Source organism: Pinus tabuliformis, chromosome 3_2 (assembly GCF_031772625.1).
Source record: "Pinus tabuliformis cultivar Carrire ecotype Pingquan chromosome 3_2, CPIR1, whole genome shotgun sequence".
In the NCBI taxonomy this organism is placed as follows: Eukaryota; Viridiplantae; Streptophyta; class Pinopsida; order Pinales; family Pinaceae; genus Pinus; species Pinus tabuliformis.
In genome coordinates this window covers 395,032,885-395,047,775 of record NC_142302.1, presented here as the reverse complement: position 1 = coordinate 395,047,775, position 14,891 = coordinate 395,032,885, and positions in this window count along the sequence as shown.

The window sequence follows — 14,891 nt, the reverse complement described above, 5'->3', positions numbered from 1 at the left end:
ATTATGAACGAGGTATATAGTTGGATTTAGACCGATGAAAGAAGACGTATTTCAACTTAGTGGAAAATTGCATTTCAAGATGAAAACTCTATTGAGGTTGGTTTTTAAGGAAAAATAGGTTGAGAGTTATAATTTCTTTACCACCTTGGAAGACATTACAACAATGTTGAGGAACCAACACTTCACCCTGGATAGGTTGGATGCAATGCTTGCCCATGTGGAGGGACACTTATAATGTGACCCTAACACTTTTGCACCTCTAGGATCGAGTGTCAGAGACCCAATTTCCACTTCATTTTCTAAGTCTGAATGATTATCTTTCTTATCATCTTTTTAGTTCTCTGTCATGTATGGCTTGGACAACCCAATAACAAGGGATTTTGTAGTCTAGATATAGTTACATGGCCTAATTTTGAAGAAACATTTTTTCAGGAAAGTTCTAGTCTTTGGGAGATTGGTAGCCTAATAAATACACAAAGAAATCCTTTTTTGGATATATGCTACAACCATGTATATTTGAAATTTTTTTAGTAATATAAAATATTAATTTACAAAAAAAACACAACAACATTAAGATATTTCATAATTAGAAAAAAAATTAATATAAAAACCATTAATAATGAGTCAAGAAATTGAAATTAAATTCAAGGAAATTGTTTCATATTTTAAAATAAATTTTAAGTGAATCATAATTTCATAATAATAATATAGTTAAATTTGGAAATTTCCTAAGAGAAAAATCAAATATTAGATCAATAAGAATTTTATATGAAAGACATGTGAATGTAAAATAGAAATATTTGAAATAAATTTTAGAGTTTCATTAGATATGTCACACATTTCATATTGAGGTGAGAAATTTTAAAGTTCAAAATAATATACTTATGAAATTACAAGTTCAAATGTTGGTGTAAGGTTTGAGAGTTTTAACATAATTACATTTTTTCTTATTCTAAAATCACATATTTTAGTTAATTGTAATCAACCTCTCTCTCTCTCTCTCTCTCTCTCTCTCTCTCTCTCTCTCTATATATATATATATATATATATATATATATAATGGATTTGTGTAGTCAATTTAAAAATAAAATGGAAATTAAAAAATATGGAAAGAGATCTAAAAAAAAATAATGTTTTTTTTTTTTTTATTATTGTAAACAACCAAGATGGTTATTGTTGTGGGGGAAAGTATCCAACTCAGAATGACCCTAACCCACTCTAAGGGTGACAGTTCCTTAGCAACAACTGAAAGAAAAGCTATCTAAAGTTTCTTCTTTATGACATGCAAGAGATAAAAGGAAGAGATCCACTTACCGATGTCTTGCGCAAATGGTCGATCCAATCTCCTTTGATTGCCGCTTGCTCCCAGCTCCAAGTCTTTTCACGGGCCCAGCTACACGAGATCCTGCAAACAAGACAAAGAAAGGAGACTACAAGAAGCATGCATGCATAACTGATTCAAGGATTAGCATAAATCAAATACGCAAGTAAGACAATACATCATTGAAACACATGCGAATAGAAGAACCTCAAATGCTTTATTAATATATGGAAGTAAGGTTCAGGCGGTGATACAACCATGAGAGGTCCAATCCAGCATCACCTTCCCGACGGAGAGAAATCTCTTCTTCACCTCCCTCAAGCAATCACCCAATGCTCACAACTGTAAACCAACAACAATTCTTTGCACTAAATTCCGCCCTCTCCAGATCCCATGGGATGAGATCCTTATATAGAGTTTTGGAGTGAAGATAAGTCAGCTTGATGTGTGACTTGTTGTCCTCTTCAACTCCAGTTGTTCTTCAGTTCTTCACTCGGAGTTTCTGTCTTCCACTTGGAGTTTTAGAAGCTCTTAACTCATCATTAGGCGAATCTTATCATCAAGTGTCTTTTTAGAAGCTTCCTGGGCACTGGCACTTTGAGAAAAAGATTCCTCCACATGTCTAAGTACGCCCAACGCAGGTAGCCTTTGTCCTAATTGCTATGCAACGCAGGTAGCCTTTGTTGTACCTGCTATGCAGCGCAGATGCCTAGTGGAGCAGCTGCTTTGATCCAAAATTGACCTGTTTTTGAGTGTTTTTCAGTGGAGAACTGATTTGCAGTGCTGTGGTTTGCTGACCTTGTTCCTCTAAGGGTAAGAACAACTTGTTTAGGGACTTTGGATCCCTTAGATTATTGACATTTCATGCTCTATGCTGTAAGGCACAAAAATGTCTATAACAGTTGCCCCCTAAAGTATGAGGTCGTTTATCGGGTGAAATGCTTTATTAGGAGGATCCGAAGTTCATTCAATCGCCGTGAGGTGACCTGTAACAAAATACAATACAATACATTATCTTTTCATACTTTCTTTTCATGATCTAGCTGATGTGGGCATTTCCCATGATCAGCTTTATAAATACATTTGCCGTACATAAACAGACGATCGTCTGATAAGAGACGGATAATTCTTTGCTTTTAATTATCATCCTTTTAGTAGGATGCTCATCTGCTGCACATGTCTATGTTTTTATCTCCTGAATATATATCACAGCCCGGATGGATGAAACTAGATCCGGGGTCTTCAAACTTGTCCGATCTTCACTCTAGTACAAGTCGATCCATGTGAGAATTTCTTGAAGTCGAACATGGAAAGACATCGCTTGATTACCAGTCAATAATGTAAACTGTTAACAAGCACGAGAGGAATCACTGATAATGATGATGACCCTCAAGGTACTGCAGCACAATTCACGTGGCGTGAATATAGGATCTGACGTCGAACACCACGCAAAGTCTCCCGGTCGAAGGTCATTAATGTATACCTATCGCCGGAAGTGAGAAACTTGCCATTGAGGCATGCAAGCTTCAAAGTACTGAGGGGGTGTTCCTAGATCAACTTCTTGGATAATGAGCTGATGTCGACAAGAAGTGATCCGTCAAAGGAGGGCCTTAATGAATCCCACATCAGTGACACGGAACGGAGCTAGTGATGATGGTGAAAACGATCTGTGAAATATGATTCAGGGTGGCGGTCATGGAAGGATGAAAGATGATGTATGGAAGTGGATGGGACCCGGTTGACACTTTCTGAATGACATCTCTTGAACATATAACGACACTGATGTGATGGATCGGTAGCATTACCCCATGTATGGATGGTATGGCGAGACCATGGTGAAGGGACCGGTGAATGATAATAACCCAACCCGATATTTACGGAGGCAAAAGTGTCATGTTCAAGAGCGACTTGCTACCATTTAAGCTTTGAGGTTCTTCCCAATTTTTCCCCAGTCATTTCTGACCAGTACCTCTTTATTTTCGTCAAGCTTGAGGAGGATAACATATGCTTGATCTATAACATGCCCTTCAGGCAAGCCCATCGCTATGTTTTAACGAGCCTAGCGATAGGGAAACTCGTTCTTGTCTAAAGACAAGTTTGTCGCTATCTAATATTTTTAACGAGCCTAGCGACAAAGACAACTCGGTCCTTTTCATTTTTAGAGAGTCTGAAAAGGGTACATAAAGTAGACTCCAGGGATCCTTTTTCGTCATCTAATCCCTTAAGTCCGAAAAGGTATAAAACAATACAGAAGGGATGAATGTTCGATATCTTTATCGAGCCGAACTAGACAAGCGCTCGATCTTTTTGTGCACTAATCCCTCAGGTCCAAAAAGATTAAAATCTAGAGGAGGGATAGCTCTTCCGGTCCTTTTGACGAGCTGGAAGGCCAAAACTTGGCAAACTTTTCATTTTTTACGAGTCAGTGAAAAGAGCTCAAAGAAGACTCGTATTTTGAGGAACGAGTGATAAACAGGGATAGCAGCAGATTCCAGGTACAGGTTGGAATTTTCCAATCACGGCAGTATTACAAGGATGGCTAGGTGAAATCACTCTTCGCAGCTGTTCCTCAAAATAGGTAAACAATCAAGTGGATGTGAATGATCGGCCAAATGAAAAGTGGAGGTGACGGCACACAAACACGACCAAGGCTTTTATGGCTGATGAATTTATGGTCTCAAATGGTTATTTACCAGTTCATTTTTCTTAATGAGCTTGAACTCTGGGGGAAGCTTGCTCACATGTGCGTTTATTTTTTAACGAGCATGAACACTTGCAAAAACTGCTCGGTTGATAAGATCAAATTCATATTTTACCATGACTAGCTTTTTCTTTTTCAGAGATAGTACTATATCATCAATTGCTGCAACAAACTTTGTTAGAAACGGATAACATGAAGTAAAAATACTAATATTTCACTTCGAACTACGTAAAAAGCAATTAAAAGATGTTTTTACCTCTCACTTTACCATTTCATGTGCATTTGGTTTGTTGGAGCTTTGGAGGTGCCTCTTCCTCTTGATTTTTCACCAGCTGATTTCGGGAGATTCTGTGGACGATTTTCAGCGCCGTTTCCACCAGGTAGGAGCTAAACCCTAGCTCTATCTTTTCATGGTTTAATTTCTCAATTTTATGCTTGTTTTCCTGCCCCCATGAGCCCCTGGGGTTTCTCTAGGGCGCTCTGCCATCAGCGCAGGTTCCCTATATCGAAACCTGCGTTGGGGTTCTCATCTTCAAAGGCAGTTTGTGCCCCAACGCAGGTGAGACCCTTCCCTACCTGCGTTGGGCGCAGAAAACATCTTGGTTGCACAATTTTTCATGAGATTTTTTCCATTTTCTTTACTGAGTCAGGGAGCTTACTCCTCCTCTTGTTTGTTTTGCAGAGTTTATTGGAGCATAATGACTCTTACGTGGCGAGAACGAGAGCATGAAGAGGAGGACATGATTGCCCTCCATGATCCTGTTACCGTGAGCGCATTGCGGAACTGTGGCTTGCTAAAATTCTTCTGGATATCTAGCATGAGGGCACAGATACGTATAATGCAGTACCTGCTTGATGCTTGGGATCATGTTAACCAAGTGTTCCAGATTAGGGGCAAGTCCATCCCTTTGACCATAGTGGACATTTACTTCTTGACTGGGTTGTCAAGGCGGGGTGCCCCCATTTCCTTGTCCGGTTCGGCCCGAGGGAGTGATTCCGTGAAAGATTATATCCGTCAGTATTGCAGGGAGGGATCTCAGCCGAGCAGAGACGGCAAGACTTCTATCTGTGATGTCACTGACAGGTCTCTCAGGTCTATTCTGTACACGATTTGTAGGATGGCCGGTAGTGCATCCCCTCATGTTGCCAACAGGTCATATGTGCAGCACGCCCTGGAGTGTCTTCAGCCGAAAGTTTTTAACTGGTGTGATGCAGTACTAGTTCAGATGAAAAACCAGTTGACCAAAGTAAAGGACGGGAAACTGAAGAATTTTGGCTTCGGTTCAGTTTTGACTGTCTTCGCTTTGGAGAAGATACCCCTGATGCAACCTCGGTACATTATTCTCGACTTGCCATCTCCTACTGTGCCACGCATGCAGAGGTGGGTTGACCACATGGCTAGACATGCGGGTTAATCTAAGATTACTTTTACTGATGCCTTCTTTAGGTGGTTTGAGCGGCAGGATATGGCTTTTTCCGAGTATCCATATATAGGCATGGACTTCCGAGGTGATCCGGATTTGGTACTACCAGATGGCGAGTAGTGGGGTGATCTTGGTAAATATTTTGACCTTATCACTGTTTACTGTTTTTATTTATAATGTCCTTGTGTTTTATTCTATCAAGACTCTAATCAAACTCATGTGTGCATGCCGATGTGGGCCCTGTCCGTCCAGCAGTTCGTCCGAGAGCTCCGGCCGTTGCCCCTGCAGGGGAGGCTCCTGGGAGAGCTATTCTCCGTGACCTTGACTTGGCCAAGACTCTTACAACTGTGCAGGAACATGTTGAGGGTCTTACCCTTGGGATTCCGGATGTACGGATCGACGAGTTGCCTCTACGATTGCAGCGACATACTGTTGGTGTTCCCAGACGATGATCTCATCTTCTGCGCATGATTGCACAGGCCGTGGCATGTTATCATGAGCATCACTAGGCTAGGGTGCCCCCCAGCCATTTTTGAGTTTTGGGGTCATATGACCGATTTTGTCTTGGTTACAGAACATTACATGTAAACCGTAAACAGTTATGTATATTTTTGATTTTCGGAGTTTATTCCAGTTTTTATGTGATCCATGTATGAAACATCGATGATGCTTCTCTTTTTATCAATTTTGCAGATGTCTATCTAACACATAGTTTGCTAATGAGTCGGTTAATGTGTTTAAGTTTCTGGAAATGTGTTGATATTGGATAAAATCAAACTGTCTTTCCAAGATTTTAACTCTTAGGAACTTGCGATAAATAGCTGGATTTCGGACAGAGTAGGTACCACTGAGCTGTAGTACCACGAGCTGTGAGTCTAGCCTGACGACTAGCCGGCGTATGCCATGGGTGATGGCATCAGAGAGGAGCTCTATCAACGCGCTATATTCAGCGATATTATTTGTTGATTGACCAATACATACCCCCCTGAAACTCACTAACTCGCCGCTTGGGTTAAAAATGGCCCATGCTGCAGAGGATAGGTTCCTCGAACTATGACTCGCTCCGTCAGCATATCCAACCCACGGTTCCAATGGATTTGACATCTGCAATAAGTGTAAAAAGCGGATTACTTAAACCGGAACAAACGCTTTAGCGAAAACAAAAATGTAACAAAAACATACAGGTTACTATTTAGGCATAGTAATGCTTAAGGTACAACCCGTTGCGGGGTTGCGCCAGTGGGATTCCGTCATAATCTACTAACTCGTAGGCACCTTTTACTAACACACTTTTAACAATATAAGGGCCCATCCATAAGGACTTGAATTTCCCAGCTCCCAATTTATCGGATTCTTGGTCATAAAGCAAGACCAAATCACCTTCCGAGAAGACACGAGGTTTGACATTTTTGTCGAACTGCGCTTTGACTCGTTTCTTATGGTCTTCGTTAGCCAAGGCGGCATCACGACGAGTTTCATCCAACTGGATTAACTCTAAGAAACGAGCTTCTTCTTCTGAGGTTCCGGGGAGGAGATCAACTGCGAGTTTAAGGGACGAAATTTCGCACTGGATTGGTAGGATCGCTTCCAGGCCATACACCAATTGAAACGGTGTGAACCCAGTGGCATTCCTTACCGATGTTCGGTAGGCCCACAAAGCCGACTATAGGATCAAATGCCATCTTCTTTTGTGAACCCCCACCATCCTTTGCAGCATGCGCTTCAGGACTTTGTTGATCGCTTCAACTTGTCCGTTAGCTTGCGGATAGTACGGAGTAGAGCTATCGTGAGACAATCCTAGTTTGGTAGTTAATTCAACCATCATGTGATTGCGAAAATGCGATCCATGATCTGTTACTATGGCCTGTGGCACGCCGAATCTGGCGACTACATGATTAAAAAAGAATAGGGCTGCTGTTTCACCAGTGTTATCCAACGTAGGCATCGCCTCGGCCCATTTGGTAAAATAGTCAACTGCGACTATAATATACCCATGCCCCCCGGTCGAGGTGGGGTTACATTGCATGAAATCGATGCCCCACTTGGCGAAAGGCCCCACAGCTATTATTGGCTGTAAAGGAGCGGGGGGTCTTCTGGTTTTTCTATCAAAAATCTGACATGCATGGCAACTTCTAACCGCAGTTATGCAATCTTTGAACATGGTTGGCCAGAAGTATCCTGCTCGTAAGATTCTTTGAGCTGTAGCATATCCAAATTGATGCCCCCCACAGGTGCCTGAATGACATTCATTCAGGGCTTTTTCGGCTTCCTCATGGGTTAGACACCTTCTCATAACCGTATCAACACCACGACGGTAAAGCGTATCACCGATGATCATGTAGTCTTTTGCTTGGTATCGAATGCGTTTTTGTTCTGAGTGAGAGGTGTCTGGCCGAAAATTTTGGGTTTGGAGATAAATTATTATATCTCCATACCAATCATCACTTGCTGATATCATAAACAAGCTTTCGTCCACGATCGATTCTTTGGACGTTTCATCGTTGTATGATGACGGGAGATTGCATAATAATTTTGCGAAAACTAAGGCTTTCTTTGATTTGGATTTCACAAATTCCAGATCAAACTCTTGAAGGATAGCTATCCACTTTGAATATTTGCCCCCAAGCAACTGTTGCGACAGTATATAAGTCACGGGGTTGCAATCTGACAATACAGTGGTCTTCCTAAAGAGGACATAATGTCGAAATCTTTGAATCGCTTGAACAACTGCTAATGCTGGCTTTTCAACATGAGAATATTTACTTTCCGTATCATTTAAGTTTTTACTTAAGTAATATATAGGGTGTTCAATTCCGTCGACTTCTTGAACTAAAACCATCGCAATGGTCGTATCTGCTGCAGCCAGATACAGGTTAAAATCCCTTAGATAGTCTGGGGCGTACATTAATGATGCTTTGACTAGCGCTTCTTTCAAAGCATCAAAGGAAGCTTGTGCAACTTGGTCCCAGACGAAAGGTACATCCTTTTTCAGGAGACGGGTATAACCTTTAGCAAGTTCTGCGTAATTTGGAATGAACCTCCTCAGAAAGTTTGCTTTCCCTTGGAGTTTCTGAATCTGAAGCAAGTTCGAAGGTGGAGGAAAATTAATGATTGCCTGCACCTTGCAAGGGTTGAGACAAATCCCATCCTTGGAGACTATAAAGCCAAGTAAACGACCAGAACCGACGCAAAACACACATTTGTGCGGATTGAGTCTTATCTTGTAGTGTCGGCAACATAGAAATATCGCTCTTAAATGATGCGGATGATCAATCCGCTTTTGTGAATGAGCCGGAAGATCGTCGAGATAAGGTTGAACGATGTTCTTGATGTCATGGAAAGCATAATTCATTGCTCTCTGAAATTTCGCCCCTGCGTTCTTTAAACCAAAGGGTAATTTTTGATAAGCAAATGTGCCCCACGGACAAATAAATGCAGTCTTTGACTGGTCCTGTGGGCGGATATTAATTTGATTATACCCGGAAAACCCGTCCATAAATGAAAAGATTTCACATCCGGCGCATTCATCAATTATCTGGTCGATGAAGGGTGTAGGGTAGTTGTCCTTTGGACAAGCTTGATTTACATCCCTATAATCGACGCACACTCGTATTGTTCCTTGTTTTTTCATAACTGGGACAATATTCGATACCCAATCGGTTAGAGGAACCGGGTAGATGAAACCAGCATGGAGGAGTTTTTCAACTTCTGCCTTAATAGCAACGGCTTTCTTGGGGTGTACCTGCCGAAGCCGTTGTCTTACTGGTTTGACATCAGGATACATTTTAATTTCATGTTCAACGATACTCGAGTCAATGCCTGGCATTTCATCATATGACCAAGCAAAGACATCTCTAAATTCACAGAAAAGAGCTTTATATATTTCTTGTTCTGAAGGGGAACAACCTTTGCCGACATAAATATTCTCTACAATGTCTGTTTTGGTCGAGATATTTATGGCTATAGTCTCTTCTATATTGGATAGGTTTCTCTCGGAATCCACCTTATTTACAGTATTTGTTAGGAATTCAAATACTGAGGGGTGATACAGGTCGCCTTGAGTATCTTCCTGAGGAAGGGAACGATGGTGGTTATCATCCCATGGTGCCCCCTCAATCAACATTGACTGCAGGATTCGTTCGTCACTTGCATGCACTCGTGACCAAGGATCCAAAGGGGTACCACATTCTCCTGACCTATCTACCCAGACGCTTGATGAGCATTGATTTGGGCTCGCCTCCCATGCCTGAAACATTGATTGCTACAATATTTCGATTGGGCTCGGGTGTAACACCATTGCCCGATCCATGATGACTTTGTCTTTTGCGACCTTCGTGGAAGATATCATGTTGCAGGTGGCCACCAACGGTACATTTCCTATGTACATATGATTTGGTAGCGAGAAAGTCCCCATCATCGTGGGGTCTTTCAACAGTCCTACTCCTATATCTTGAATTGAATGGTCGCTTTCATGGATCATGGGAATGCTTCCCGTAACTTGTGAACCATTAAGGAGGAAGTTCTGTTGGTCGACGACCGTAATCCCTCCTTCAAACGGGAAAGCGATCTTCCTAAAATAAGTCGACACAACAGCTGCCATGGCATAAATCCATGGTCTTCCCAGTAGGATGTTGTAATCTAGATTTCCATCTATGACTTCAACATCAATCTCTACTGTTTTTCCACCTAGTTCAACTTTCAAGTTACTTAGGATACCGTAAGGGGTATATGTCCTACCGTCGAAAGCCTTTAGTGTTGTCAAAGATCTCGACAAGGTTGGTGACCCTAGCGTTTTCCAGCAGCTCATCGACATAATACATGTCGATGCTCCCTCGTCAATAATTGTTCTGTGAATAGTTTTGTTGAGGGCCTTCACTTGAATCAGGAAAGCTAGCTGAGCTGGTAACTGAGGGTCATACCCTTTGTGATCAAAGGACACAAGATTGGAATCCTTAGGATCAACCCCCCCTATTGCCGATAACAATGCCTGCCTCTAGGATGGACAATTTTGTAGTACTTCTAGAGTCAACATAGCGGATGGCGATTGAGCCAAATCTTCTACTATGTTATAATGCTGCGCCGCTCTGGCACGAGGATTAAATGTCGACTGGTGTACTACACCCTTAGGTGGTTTTATCGTTAATTCTGGCATTATGGGTGGGACAACTTCTGACGAAGTCGTTGTCGAACTACTAGGTTGATCTTTACCTTTTTCGTTTGACAGTTGCGGATTCCCGTAATATTTGCTCCTTGTCGAAATCAAAGCATCATTTTGCTGCTTAGAGATCGACAACATCAGCACTTGCGACGGGGAAGCATTTCCACTATCAACCATATTTTGACCTGGATTGGGAAATGGATCAGTCAGCACAGCCGGGTTCTTTGGACTTTTAAAGAATCTCTTGAGCTCAGCTTTGTATGGACAATCTTGTGTCCAATGATCCTCGTCACATATAAAACATGGATGAGGTGGCTTCCCTTTCTGTTTCCCTTTCCTAGGAGAGCTTGAAGAAGCTTTTTCAGGTGACGAATCATCCTGTTGTTTCTTCTTCCCTTTGTTTTGTTTCTTCTTGCTTCCTGGTTGATTGGTTTCTTTGCCTTTATCTGCTGATATGGCATTTACTTCCGAAGCAAGAATCTCTTCATGGGCATCTCGATCTGAAGTCTTACGGGCTTTCTGAGGTGAAGCCTTTTTCGACTTCGCGCTTGCAGTGCCAATCACGCCATCTCCGGCATGAGAGTCAATATTCGATTTAGGAGGGGGAGGAATTGAAAATTCAGGTCTGGGGGCATCAGGTATTTTGTCATAGAGCGTGCCAGACTGAGTATATACCAAGTCTAAATATTGAGCATGAGCAATGACTTGCTCCTCTGTTACGACTCCCCCTTTGGCCACATCCTCCGTTATAGCTGGAAGCAGTGACTTTGTAAACCATTCAGCTAGTAGCTGATCAGGAACGTATGTTTTCACCATCCTACGACGGCGACGCCACTCATGTATATGATCAGATATGTGAGTAGCTGTCGTCTGTTTGAAGTTGGTCAGTATCTCGGTTCCTGTTTCATACCTGATTGGTAATTGAAAATGGGTTAAAAAAGTCGTGGCTAAGGAGCTGAAATTGTCGAAAGAGGCTCTTGGCAATTCTATATACCATTTAGCCGCCGGACCTGTCAATGTCCTCTGGAAGAGGCGAAGTCTTATCGAATCATCGTTCAGGGTGTTCGATGAACACCACAGATGAAAGGTCATGACGTGATTCGACGGGTCTTCATCTGGATTTCCATTGAATTTAGGAATGTCCGATGGAAGTTTGTGAGGAATCATGGGCCACCAAGGGGCATAGGCGATAGGATCGTTTGTCAACTGATGTAGATCGGGTAACTCCAGAGTTGCCACGAATGGCAGCTGCTGACTCAAGATAGGTGAAGCGTACCCAGGGTACGATGGAATCGCCTGAGCAGTTGGTCTTTGCATACCAGCATAATGTAATTGATGCTGATATGACTGATACGGTTGATGGACTACTCCACCGTAGAGTGGTTGGTTTTGACCGTATTGTAGGTACAGTTGTCCATTATTCGCAAAAATTTGCTGCTCGGTACCTTGGTACACTTGCTGGAACTGCGGTTGTTGATACTGCACTAACCATGGTTGTGACGCCATTGGTTGTTGTGCTATGCTTACCACTGGGCCAAGATTAGGGGTAAGGGTACCCGCTTGTGCTTGTGTTGCCCCGCCAGTTGGCGATTGTGGTTGAGTTGCAGGGTCAAAGGGTTGTTGCATTACAACCTGAGAAAACTGAGGTTGACATGCAACAGGTATTGTTTGAACTTGCGACACAGTCACAATAGTTGGTGTCGTCGGGATGTTCGTCACAGGCATCTGTTGTTGCATAGAATACACAACTCTTGGTTGCTGGGGTAGCATAGGTATCCAACCACTGGTAGTTATTCCAGTATAACTTGGGTATGGTTGTGAACTCCCGTATGGGTAACCTCCCGGAGGGGGTAATGAGAAAGCATATTGCCCCCCATACGGTGGTGGTCTGGAACCGAGAGGATTTATTACACCTCGAGGACCGGATTGCCCCAACGGATTTCCAAAAGGATCAATCTGTTGAGTTCCAACATAGGAGTTACCGGGCATTATCCCGGGAGAACAAACAGGAACAGACCATACTGTCGTCATGGCCCCCGAAGGGACCCCCTCCAGCTATTGAGAGTTAGGGACAGATGGTATGCCGGTGAACATTGTCGGAATGACTGCAGGGAGTTCTGCTGTCGCTGTGTCATTTGGCACAGTCCTAGATGTTGACGGTTGTTCAGACATCTTGAGTCTATCCAGTAGATTTCCTAGTGATTCTTCAGGAACTTCTCTGGGTGATAGGCTTGCTTCTGATGCAGTAGGAAGTAGAGTGATCCCTGCTCCAAAATGTGTTGGAGTAGTTGCTTGCGGATCTTCTACAATCTCTTCTATTGCGATCAGACCGAGTGGAAGAGGAAGACCGTCAGGTCCGTAGAATATCTCTGGTGCCGAAGAAGGGGTTGTTTCAACAACGACAGTTGTTCGAGTAGCAAGACTCTCTGAACCGACCACTGATGGAACTGATTCAGTAACACAAGTATTTGCTCTCAGACTAGGATCAGCGTTACTGTCCTTCTGGGGCTGCTGAACTTCTTCAATAGGGGCAGGGTTTCCAGAAATGTTTGGAGTAACCGGAACCTCAGATGTCGTCGGAACACTTGTTCTAACTTTGACAGGAGATTTGGAACCAGTTGAACGAGGTCGCTTTGCCCGGGTTGTTTTCGGTTCCGGGGACAAAGACGTTTGTCTCGTATTCCTCCGCGAACGACGGTTCATCGATTGACTTTCTTCCACGATTGCGGATTACTTGATCAACCAACAATTCACAGGGTAAAATGTGTTTTCGAATTGAATTAATTTTAGACGCTTTTAAGACACAACTTGCTTTTTCATTTTTTAAGAGTCAAGAAAAAGCTAAAGATGACTCTAGTCTCCTTCGATGTATTAACGAGCCCGAAGTGACAAATGCGCGGATGGACTTTTTCAGTTATAGAGTTTGAAAAAGGCCAAAAGAAACTACTCTGGAGTTCTAGGCAAGGGTGTGCCAAACCTTTCGCGAAACCACAGAATACGTTTTACGGTACGAGTGGTCGATCTTCGTGAATGCTGTGTTCACTGCATCGCGATCAGTAGGGCGGTCGACACGGCTTCCTATGGATAAAGGCTTTGTTCCTATAGGGGTCCCCCAATATACGCGACGGTACGCGGGGGCACAAGTCCGTATTAGTGCTATCATCCCTCAGGAGGAATCACCCACCTTCGTAGAGATCGACAGTCACTATGTTTAACGACGCCGGTTCACGTCTCTACCTAGACCTCTACTGTGTTTTGTTATGTTTCAAAGCATTGTTAGATAAATTGAGTTCTTTTTAGGTTGATCTTGCTTAGCAGTTTGCCTTTATGGATCACCACGTGATGTATGATACAACTCCTAAATGCAGTCTAAGAATGATAAGCAAGCTTTTTCAATTCTTTTAACTTATGAAAACCTTAACTACTGAAGGAAAAGAAAGACATCATCTTTTCAAACAGATCATAGAGCACACACTGATGCACTTTTCCTAAATCGACATGCAAACTGTCAAAATGCACATGCACAATGCAAGTATTTCTTTTCTTCTTCCTTAATGTTGATGTATTACAAAAAGAAAGCTATTGTATAATTTCGAATTCAATTTCAAGTGAAAGAAAACAAGTTTTTGTCCAATAATCAAAAGAACACCTTAAGATTCACTCGTTCCAACACAAGAAATACTGAAATTCGAACCATATAACGAAAGAAAAAGCTCAAGCAGCTATGAACAACAATAAACTAACTCTTAGAATCACAACGACACTTTCTCACAGGTCTAAATTCAAGAGGTCATAGCAAGACTAGTTCACTTTCGCTATGGGAAACTGTGAATGACAGCAAGAAATACAATAAGAACAATCACGGTTTCTTCATACAACTGAGGCGGAATGAAGGCAAAGAGAAGTGGTTTCAGCTGGGTATACAGGTTGACAACTGGCTGCAAAAACAATACTGAAAACTGGGCAACAGACAGTGGAGAATCCAAGTTGCACAAGGCAAAACTGGATCAGCGCAGGTGCTGCACTGTGGATCTGAGATGCAGCACAGGTAGCCCCTTCGGGACCTGCGTTGCAGTGCAGGTAGCCTTTGTGGCAGCTGCACTGATGAGACAAGTCACGTCTCTCAGAGATTCCGGGTCACAGTTTGCTAAAAAATGAGCGGTTTTTGGCCAAATCAGAGGCTGCCAGTCAAGTATACACTAGAGGATGATTAAAGGAAGATGAACACTATCACAAAGAGCTAAAAAGAGTCCTTGTGGATCTGCTCTTCAAATCATAAACAGGCCC